Source organism: Phascolarctos cinereus, unplaced genomic scaffold, assembly GCF_003287225.1.
Source record: "Phascolarctos cinereus isolate Bilbo 61053 unplaced genomic scaffold, phaCin_HiC Scaffold_3;HRSCAF=262, whole genome shotgun sequence".
NCBI lineage: Eukaryota > Metazoa > Chordata > Mammalia > Diprotodontia > Phascolarctidae > Phascolarctos > Phascolarctos cinereus.
The window spans coordinates 237,866,796-237,877,007 of NW_027555736.1; the positions used below are offsets into that span (position 1 = coordinate 237,866,796).

At 40.3% G+C, this 10,212-nt stretch overlaps 1 long non-coding RNA gene across 1 annotated transcript; it reads left to right on the plus strand.

Moving 5' to 3' along the window:
- Nucleotides 1–2,790: 2,790 nt before the first annotated feature.
- Nucleotides 2,791–9,846, plus strand: LOC144456206 (uncharacterized). Its single transcript, XR_013485118.1, has 2 exons — nucleotides 2,791–3,077; nucleotides 9,662–9,846. It is a non-coding gene; the product is annotated as an uncharacterized LOC144456206 (long non-coding RNA).
- The last annotated feature ends 366 nt before the right edge of the window (nucleotides 9,847–10,212 follow it).

Consider the following 10,212-nt stretch of genomic DNA (forward strand, 5'->3'; position numbering starts at 1 on the left):
AGGTCTTTGAGCAAAGGTTGAATGATTACTTGGGTATTCTTTATTTTTTTTTTAAAGAGGGTTGGACAAGATCAATCAACATTTATTTATTTTTTGAGGGGAGGCGATTGGGGTTAAGTGACTTACCCAGGGTTCCGTAGCTAATAAATGTCTATGGCAGTATGTGAACTCAGCTCTATGTGCTGCCCCACCTAGCTGCCCCACCTCTTGGGATTTCCTTTCTGGGTGTAGATCAGAGGACCACTGAGGTCCTTCCAACTCTAGGTCTCTGTGATCCTATGATTCTGTGAGTCAGAAATGTTTGGCTAGAAAAGAAGCGGCTGATTAGAAGGTTTTGTCAACCAGCTTTCTTAAAACTGGAAGTGACTAAGAATAAGGTGGAAAGAATATTATGGGGAGCACTGGAAGCCCGTAACTCAACAGAGAAGACAGCTCAAAGAAACAGCTGTAGAACTAAGGGTAGCAGATGTTCCTGATGGCTCTGCTCCCTCTCCTGAGGATTGATTGAGTGAAATGGATCATTGAAACAATAGGGAAGGTGGGAAAATATATGTGGTCTTGATTTTCTGATACCTCTGAGTTTCCTCATCCTTTATCCCTGAGGAATGCTAAGGAGTGTGTGTGTGTGTGTGTGTGTGAGAGAGAGAGAGAGAGAGAGAGAGAGAGAGAGAGAGAGAGAGACAGACAGACAGACAGACAGACAGACAGACAGACAGAGATGGAGAGAGTCAGAGACAGACAGAGAGACAGAGAGAATCAGAGACAGAGAGACACAGAGAGATGAACAGAGGGAGACAGAGACACAGGGAAAGAGCATGCAGGCAAAGAAAAAACAGAAGATGAGAACAAAAGGGAGGAAGAGGAGAGGAGGGACACTGACGTATTTAGCTGTCACTAGAGGAAAGGTGACAGATGTGCTCATAGTCAGTTTCAGCATGGTGGCCCTTGTAAGCAGTTGCCTGGATGCCTTGCTATGGTGGTGGAGATGGGAAATAATTATGTGAGATGTAAACTGCATGTCAGGACTTCAGGAGTCGATGCTGCTCGGAGCAGTCAGGTCTGAAGTAGAGGTAGATTCTGGGGTGTCCAGAATTACCTGCTTTTGAGAGCTGTATCAGCTGGTGAGATGAACCCTGAGCTAACTCCCCTCCTATTCTACAAGGCTTCCTGGGATTTAGTTGATATAGGCTCCTGACCTCTGAAAAGTGGTCCCAGACATGAAACTCTTTCCTCTAATCCTTTCAGCACTCGAGGAATGCAGGAAGGGCAGTAGGAGGAGGTTTCCATTTCAGGAAATGGTCAGAGACATTGTGGACTGCTTGTGTAATAATAATAAATACTTAAGGTCATGAATGAGAAGGGAGACATCAGACGGGAGGCTTAAGAAGAGAGCCTGAGAATAGATATGAGAGATTTCAGTTTTATGGTTTTGGAGCATGTTCTGTATTATACCCTAGATAATTTAGAAGCCAGGCCAGCAAGGACTTTCTTCTTGCCCAGACCTTTCAAATGCCAATATCTTGCTTCTTGTAGGTTTGCAGAAAGCATGGATAACAACTTGTTGCAGGCTGTCCATTGCATCTTTGGCACCTTGTGTCTCCTAGGATAACCCAGCAAATGCTCATTTTGCCGGCAACCACCATCACGTAAGGGAGGAGCTGAGGGAGAAAGACCGGCAGCTGGGTGGCACAGTGAATTTATACCTGGAGTCAGGAAGACCTGAGTTCAAATCTGGCCTCAGACATTTCCTAGTTGTGTGACCCTGGACATGTCATTTAACCTCTGCTTCAATTTCCTTAATTGTAAAATGAAAATAATAGTATCACCTACCTCCACGGATTATTGTGAAGATCAAGGGAGATGATAATTGTAAAGCACTTCGCACAGCATCTGGTGCACAGGAAGTACTATGTAAATGAAAGCTATTATTTTTATTATTATAATAAGGGGCAAGTGGGAAAGGTCCAAGATGAAGGAAAAATAGAGGAAAAATTAAATCTATCTATACAGCTATATGTGTGTGTGTGTGTGTGTGTATATATATATATATATCCAATAATTTGGGTCTTGAAAAAAATAGTTGCCAGAAAGAGCAGAGAGGAGGATTCAAAACATCACAAATCTCCCTCCTTCTTCTAAGTACTATTGCCATCACGTGGAAGATCTAAGTGAATTTCTTTTCTCTTCCAGTGACTAAAGTTCTAACGAATGCCAGTGGGTCCTGGGATATATCATTAGTATTTTTATTTCATTCCTTTTTGGGCTTTCTTCCTTTCCTATTTCCATGGATAATCATGGAACTTGCAATCTGCAAATATTATAGTTATTTTCCAGAGTGAGGTTTTGCTCAAAATAACTTTATGATAATGATTGTAATAATAACAGACATTTTTTGCCACGTGTTAAAAACCACAGTATTTTTCATACATTCTCTCATTAAGTCCCTAAAGATGAGATAGTCACCACAGATATTATTATCTTAGCTTTACAGATGAAGAAACTGAGTCTTAGAAGGGTTCAGTGGCTCCAGGCCTAGCTATCTATCTACTGTAGCATCCTTACTGCCCACCAATGGCAGTGGCAAGCCAAGAGAAGCTGATGGGAGGGTCCCAGCCAATGCTACCCATTGTTGTCAGTGGAATGGGAAATGCAGCAAGTTGGAATTTTCCAGTACCTCATTGCTTATCCGGGACTGAACCCTTGATTCCCAGACTGTGGAATTCCCCTCCTTCTAGTCTCCTTAGCTTTGCTTATATTCCTGGTTTTGAGCTGATTTCCTTTCCAGAAACTGATATAGCCTCTTGGGCCCATCTGCCTCCACAGTTCACATTCCTGGTTATTGACCTTGGCTTCAGCCTGTCAGTCATCGATTCTGCCTGGCCTTTTCAATTCCAAGGCCAGCATCTGATCCGTCTGATTGTGTTTTGTAATGCTGCACCTATTCTCACCTTGCTTTTTGCCCGTGATGTTCCACCAGAAACTGCTCCCTTGATTGTCCCGTCTCTGGGAAGGGTTCCTTCAGCACCGTAAGAGCTAAGCTGCAGCTCCTGTGGGCCCTGTCGCTCAGGGTTGGGAAGGTGAGTGAGACAGTAGGAAAGGGGAAGGAAAGAAACAGGTATTTATTAAGCACCTACTATGTGTCAGGCACAGTGCTAAGTACTTTTTACAAATCTCGTTTGATTCTCCCAACAACTCTTACAAGGTAGGTGCTAGTATTATCCCTATTTCACAGTTTATATTTCATGGTGCAGAAAAGTTACACTAATACACTCCTTGGTATAGAGATATAAATAAATAGGATGTAAATAATAAATAATAAATAATCCAGGTTCAGTCCTGGATTTATCATTCTATAATAATATGTATTATATATAATAATATATCAAAACAGAGAATGATCACTTTGAAAAAGTGTGAGGTTCAAAATATATTTGAAGAAAGTCGCAGCAGTTCATCTAATAATTTGTTGAAAGGTCATGTCAAGCCACCGTGCATTTATTAAACACTTATGATATGCTAGGCCCTGTGGTAAATTCTGGTGATACAAAGAAAGGCAAAAACAGCCCCTCTCCCTCACAGAGCTCATATTCTGATAGGAGAGACAACTTGCTAACAACTATGGACAAACAAGGGTAAATTGGGAGTAATCTCAGCACGAAGGTTTAAGCCTTATGAGGGGACTGGTAAAGGCTTCTTGAAGAAGGTAGGATATGAGCTGAATTTGGAAGGAATCAAGGAGGTCAGCAGGTAGAAACAAGAAGAGAGGGGACAGCCAGTGAAAAGGCAAGGAGTCAGGGACTGTCATATTTAAGGAACAGGAAGGACAACGTCACTTGATTGCAAAATAAGTGTAGCAGAGACTGGAATATAACAAGACTGGACTTTAGGAAGGAACTAGGTTATGAAGAGCCTTAAAAGTAAAACAGAACATTTTGTATTTGATCCTGGAGGTAATAGGCAGCCCCGGTAGTTTGTAGTACATGGGAGACGTAGTCAGACGTATGCTTCAGGAAGATGATTTTGACAGCTGAGTGGAGGATAGATGGGAGTGGTGAGGGACTTCAGATAGGGAGACCAACTATTGATAGAGGCTATTGATAATTCACATCTTGGCAGTAAAATCCTGATGCTGTAGCATATTTAGAAAACTGATGGCATGATGTTATTTTTCAGTTGTGTCCGACTCTTTGTGGCCCCATTTGGGGTTTTCTTGGCAGAGATATTGGAGTGGTTTGCCAGTTCCTTTTCCAGCTCATTTTACAGATGAGGAAACTGAGGCCAACAGGGTTAAGTGACTGGCCCAGGGTCACACAGCTAGTAAGTGTCTGAGGCCAGATTTGAACCCAGAGAGATGAATCTTCCTGACTCCAGGCTTAACATTCTCCACTTCGCCATCTAGCTGCCCTTTGATGGTATGATACGATAGAATATTATTTTTGCAGCAATACTTCTAAGTGGCTAGGAGTACAACATGGAACTTGATTTCCATTCATCATTTTTTTAAAAATCTAAATTCTTTTTATTTTATTTATTTTTTTGTTTATTCATTCATCCATTCATTTATTTACTCATTTATTCATACATTCATTCGTTTATTTATCTATTTACTTGTTTATTTGTTTGTTTGTTTGTTTATTTCCATTCATCATTTCAAGGTGCTTGTACCTATGAATTAACTCACACCAGTAGGAGTACATACTCAGGACATTTGTACCATTTGCTGTGGGCCAGGGTCCTGGTGGAACCAGGGAGTCCTAATCTGACTCCCTCACATACACAACAGGTCAGCTAGGTGGCGCCATAGTGCCTAGAGCCCTGGGCCTGGTGTGCCTCACACTAGCTGTGTGACCCCAGGCAAGTTTGCCTCAGTTCCTCACCTGGAGAAGTTACCATATGGAAGCTGTCTCCTTCATTAGGAGGGGACGGAAATGGCAAACCACTCCAGTATCTTTTCCAAGAAAACCCTGAATGGGGTCACGAAGAGTCAGACTCCACTGAAATAACTGAACAATCACGACACACCCACATCCACACCACCAGTCAGGATTGTAGCAAGCAAGGGAGTTGTGGTGCAGACCTGGGACAGTTGGGGTTGACTTTGCCCTAAGGCCTAGGGATCTGGAACCCAGCTGTGGGCCCTTTAGGGAAGAGGAGACACAAGCAGTTTTTCAGGGCTTTGATCGGGGGAATTTGAGACCCCAGGGAACTTCCTCGGCGACTTCTTTTTCAACTTTCTTGTTCATAGCTTTTATTTGCTTTTCCCCCTCTGCGCTGATGTTTAACTGCCGTTAGAACCATTTCTACCTGAGACTATTCGAAGGTGATTTTTCAATATAAGGGTGACCTGCTGCACCAGATGAGGAATAATGACCCAGACACCATTAGAGCTCTAGTGAGTTGTTAAAGAGTTTCCTAGAGTTCTCTGAGGAAGGGAGCTAATGAAGGAGAACTAGTATCACTCCACTGAAGCCTGTCATTGTGCCAGTTCATTAGAAAGCTAAATATGCATCATTTCGTCAAAGAAGAGGTAATGGAAGCATTTCCCAGACCAAGCATAGGATATTGGCTCTGCTAGTACAAAAGCTGAACGGTGAGATACACTGTTGTTGAGATTACAAAGTACACTGTTAGTAAGACAATTCACAGCGTCAATCACATCTTTGGTCTCCTTGCTAGGGGGATCATATGGTCAGTTTAGAGATGAGGGACCTTTGAATCCATCTCATTCACTCCCTTCATTTTATAGAAGGGGAAACTGAGGCTGAGAGAAAAGCTATGACTTGCCCAAGGTCACACGTTCCCCAGGCAGGAAGTGTCAGAGGTACGGTTTTCCTCTGACTCCAGGTATAGTGCCTTTTTCCACTAAATCAGCGGGTTTATTGCCCAAGCTTAGGTGGCACAGTGGATAGAGTACCAGGCTTGGAACCAGAAAGACTCATGTTCCTGAGTTCAAATCTAGCCTCAGATACTTACTAGCTGTGACCCTGGGCAAATCACTTAACCTTGTTTGCCTCAGTTTCCTCATCTGTAAAATGAGCTGGAGAAGAAACAGCAAAGTACTCCAGTGTCTCTGCGAAGAAAACCCCGAATGGGGTCACAAAGAGTTGTAGATGACTTAAAATGACTGAAAAACAACAGTCAATAGTGGGATGCTGTTTATACTACTGAAGATGTTCAATTATTAGTAAGGGAAGTTCTAAGTTAGATACCTTCCATTTGGAATTTCTATTGCCATTGGATCTTCCCACTATTTCACAGAGGATCTACTTTCTTTCTCTCTTTTTATTTATTTATTTATTTAGATTTATCAACAATCACTTCCAAATGCTTTTGAGTTTGAAATTTTTCTCCCCCTTCCTCCCCACCACCCTCCCCAAGACTGTGCACAATTTAATTTAGGCTATACATTTACATTCTTATTAAACATATTTTCACATTAGTGATGTTGTAAGTAAAAATTAAGACCAATAGGAGGAACCATCAGAAAGAGGAAGCAAAACTCAACAGAAGAGAAAAAAAAATAGCAATTCAACTTTCATAGTTCTTTCTTTGGGTGTGGATAGCATTTTTCATCCCGAGGCCTCTGGGGATGTCTTAGATCCTTGTATTGCTGAGAAGGGTTAAGTCTATCAACATCAGTCATCACACAACATGGCTGTTATTGTGTGCAACGTTCTCTTGGTTCTGCTCACTTCACTCAGCATCAGACCGTACAAGTCTTTCCAGGTTTTTCTGAAGTCAGCCTGCTCATCATTTCTTATAGCACAATAGTATTCCATTACATTCATATACCACAACTTGCTCAGCCATTCCCCAATTGATGGGCATCCTCTCAATTTTCAGTTCTTTGCCCCCACAAAAAGAGCTGCTATGAATATTTTTGTACATGTGGGTCCTTTTCCCATTTGTATGATCTCTTTGGGATATAGCCCTAGAAGTGCTATTGCTGGATCAAAGGGTATGCACATTTTTGTAGCACTTTGGGTATAGTCCCAAATTGTTCTCCAGAATGGTTGGATCATTTCACAACTCCACCAACAGTGCATTAGTGTTCCAATTTTCCCACATCTTCTCCAACATTTATCATTTGAGCATCTACTTTCTAGGATTCTGCAAATTATGTCATAGGAATCATAAGCATCATAGGATTTAGGCCATCTAGGTTAGGAGTTCTGAAACCTAGGGCTCATTTAATCTACCTATTTCCTTTGCCATCCTATGCATTTTATTTTATACATTTAAAAAATTATTCTGAGAAGTGGTCCGTAGGCTTTGCCAGATTGCCAAAGGGATCTGTGATACAAGAAAGGTTAAGAATCCCTAATCTAGATCCTCCTCCCACCCATAACCCCACCTTCTACAGGAAACCTTCCCCAACCCCTCTTAATTCCAGTACATTCCCTCTGTTAATTACTTCCTATTTATCTTGCATATTGCTTTGTATATATTTATTTGCATGCTGTTCCTCCCATTAGATTGCTTGCTCTTCCCCCATTGGTGACATTCTACTTCTTATCTTAGTGTACTTGTCTTATTTCCGGTGCCTACTCTGTTCTTACTTTACGCTTGGTAGAATCCTGAGAGGCCCATCCTGACGTCTTCAATTGCTAATGCCTACCCCCTCGATCACTAGAAATCACATTACGTATTTTTTATATTTTCTCATCTGTATTATGAATATACAATATACATTATATATTGTGTATATATATATATATATATAGTATATATAATAATAGCATATATATGTATTACTCATCTATTTTTCCTCCAGTATAATGATCCTTGAGGTCAAAGGGTCTTTCATCTCTATCTTTGTATTTCTATATCTAGCAGAATACCTTGTGTGTTGTAGCTGTTTAAGAAATGCTTGTCAAATTATAAACTATTTAGGAGTCTACCTGCCAAAACAAACCCAACTGAACCCAAGTACAAAACACTTTTCACACAAATAAAGTCAGTTCTAAATAATTGGAAAAACATCGGTTGTTCATGGGTAGGCTGAGCTAATATAATAAAAATGACAATTCTACCTAAATTAATTTACTTATTCAGTCCCATACCAATCAAACTACCAAAAATTATTGTATAGAGCTAGGAAAAATAATAACAAGATTCATCTGGAAGAACAGAAGGTCCAGAATTTCAAGGGGAACTAATGAAAAGAAATGATAGGGAAGGTGGCCTAGCCCTAACAGATCGTAAATTGTATTATAAAGTAGCAATCATCAGAACTACTTGGTACTGACTAAGAAATAGAGTGGTGGATCAGTGGAATAGATTAGGTGCACAAGACACAGTAGTAAATGATTATGGTAGTCTAGTCTTTGATAAACCCAAAGACTCCAACTTCTGGGACAAAAACTGCTGGGAAAATCAGAAAATAGTATGGCAGAAACTAGGCATAGACCAACACCTTACACCGTACACCAAGAGATACATATGGAACATGCAGTTTGAAACATAGGAGGCAGGCAGTGATTTGAAACTGGAAAGAACTCCAATTGAAGAAATTAAAGCCATCTATAGTCATATGAAAAAATGCTCTAAATCACTATTGATTAGAGAAATGCAAATCAAAACAACTCTGAGGTACCACCTCACACCTATTAGATTGGCTAACATGACAAAACAGTAAAATGATAAATGTTGGAGAAGATGTGGGGAAATTAGAACACTAATGCATTGTTGGTGGAGTTGTGAACTCATCCAACCATTTTGGAGAGCAGTTTGGAACTATGGCCAAAGGGCTATAAAAATGTGCATACCCTTTGACCCCAGCAATAGCACTTCTGGGGCTGCATCCCAAAGAGATCATAAAAATGGGAAAAGGACCTACATGTACAAAAATATTTATAGCAGCTCTTTCTGTGGTAGCAAAAAATTGGAAATGGAGGGGCTATCCATCAATCGGGGAATAGCTGAACAAGTTCTAGTGTATGAATGTAATGGAATACTATAAGAAATGATGAGCAAGCAGACTTCAGAAAAACCTGGAAACACTTGTATGGACTGATGCTGAGTGAAATGAGTAAAACCAGGAGAACGTTGTACACAGTAACAGCCACATTGTGCGATGACTAACTTTGATAGACTTAGCCCTTGTTAGCAATGCAAGGATCTAAGATATCTCCAAAAGTCTCATGATGGAAAATGCTGTCCACATCCAGAGAAAGAACTATGGAGTATGAATGCATATTGAAGCATGCTATTTGCTCTTTTTTCCCCTTCTATTTTGTTTTGTTTCTTCTTTCTTGTGGTTCCTCCTATTGGTTCAAATTTTTCTTTACATGACTAATGTGAAAATGTGTTTAATAGGAATGCATATGTAGAGCCTTTATCAGATTGCTTGGGGTCTTGGGGAGGGAGGTGGGGAGAGAGGGGGAGAAAATTTAAAATTCAAAAGCTTATAGAAATGAATGATGAAAATTAAAAATTAATTAATTTAAAAATGGGGCTTAATATACCCCAAAGGGCCAAGGGGGAAAAAAAGAAGAAATGCTTGTCAAATGAATGAATGAAGAATTCAAATCTATATTCTTTTAGTAATAATAATAATAATAACTGACATTGATATTTATATATTTAAAGGGTTCTTCATGCATCATCCTGACCAATCACAACAACCACGCTAATGTGTAATTATTATTTCTATTTTTAGGATGAAGAAACTGAGGCTCTGAGACTCCATTGACTTATCCATAGTCACAGAGACAGCATGTGCCAGAGGAAGGATTTGAACCCAAATCTCTCTAGATTTTAAGTCTAGAGTCCTTTTGCCTATACTATGTTGCCTCCATATGCCATTTATCCCATTCAAAAAGATAAACATGAATTTGGAACCTCCACTGTTACCTTCCTTTGTAGTTTAGTCATTTTCAATCGTGTCTGACTCTTTATGACCCAATTTGAGGGTTTTTTTGGCAGAGATATTGGAGTGGTTGGCCATTTCCTTCTCCAGCTCTTTTTACAATTGACGAAACTGAGGTAAATAGGGCTAAGTGGACTAGGGTCACACAGCTAGTAAGTGTCTGAGGCCAGATTTGAACTCAAGAAGATGAGTCTTCCTGACTCCAGACCTAGCACTGTATCCAGCATGCCACCTAGTTGCCCAGTCATTTTCTTAGGCTACCATATTAATATTGCTGGAATTTCCTTCATGCAAGTTAAAGTGTAGTAAATCCAAGACGAGACTGCTGTAAAAAAAAAAAA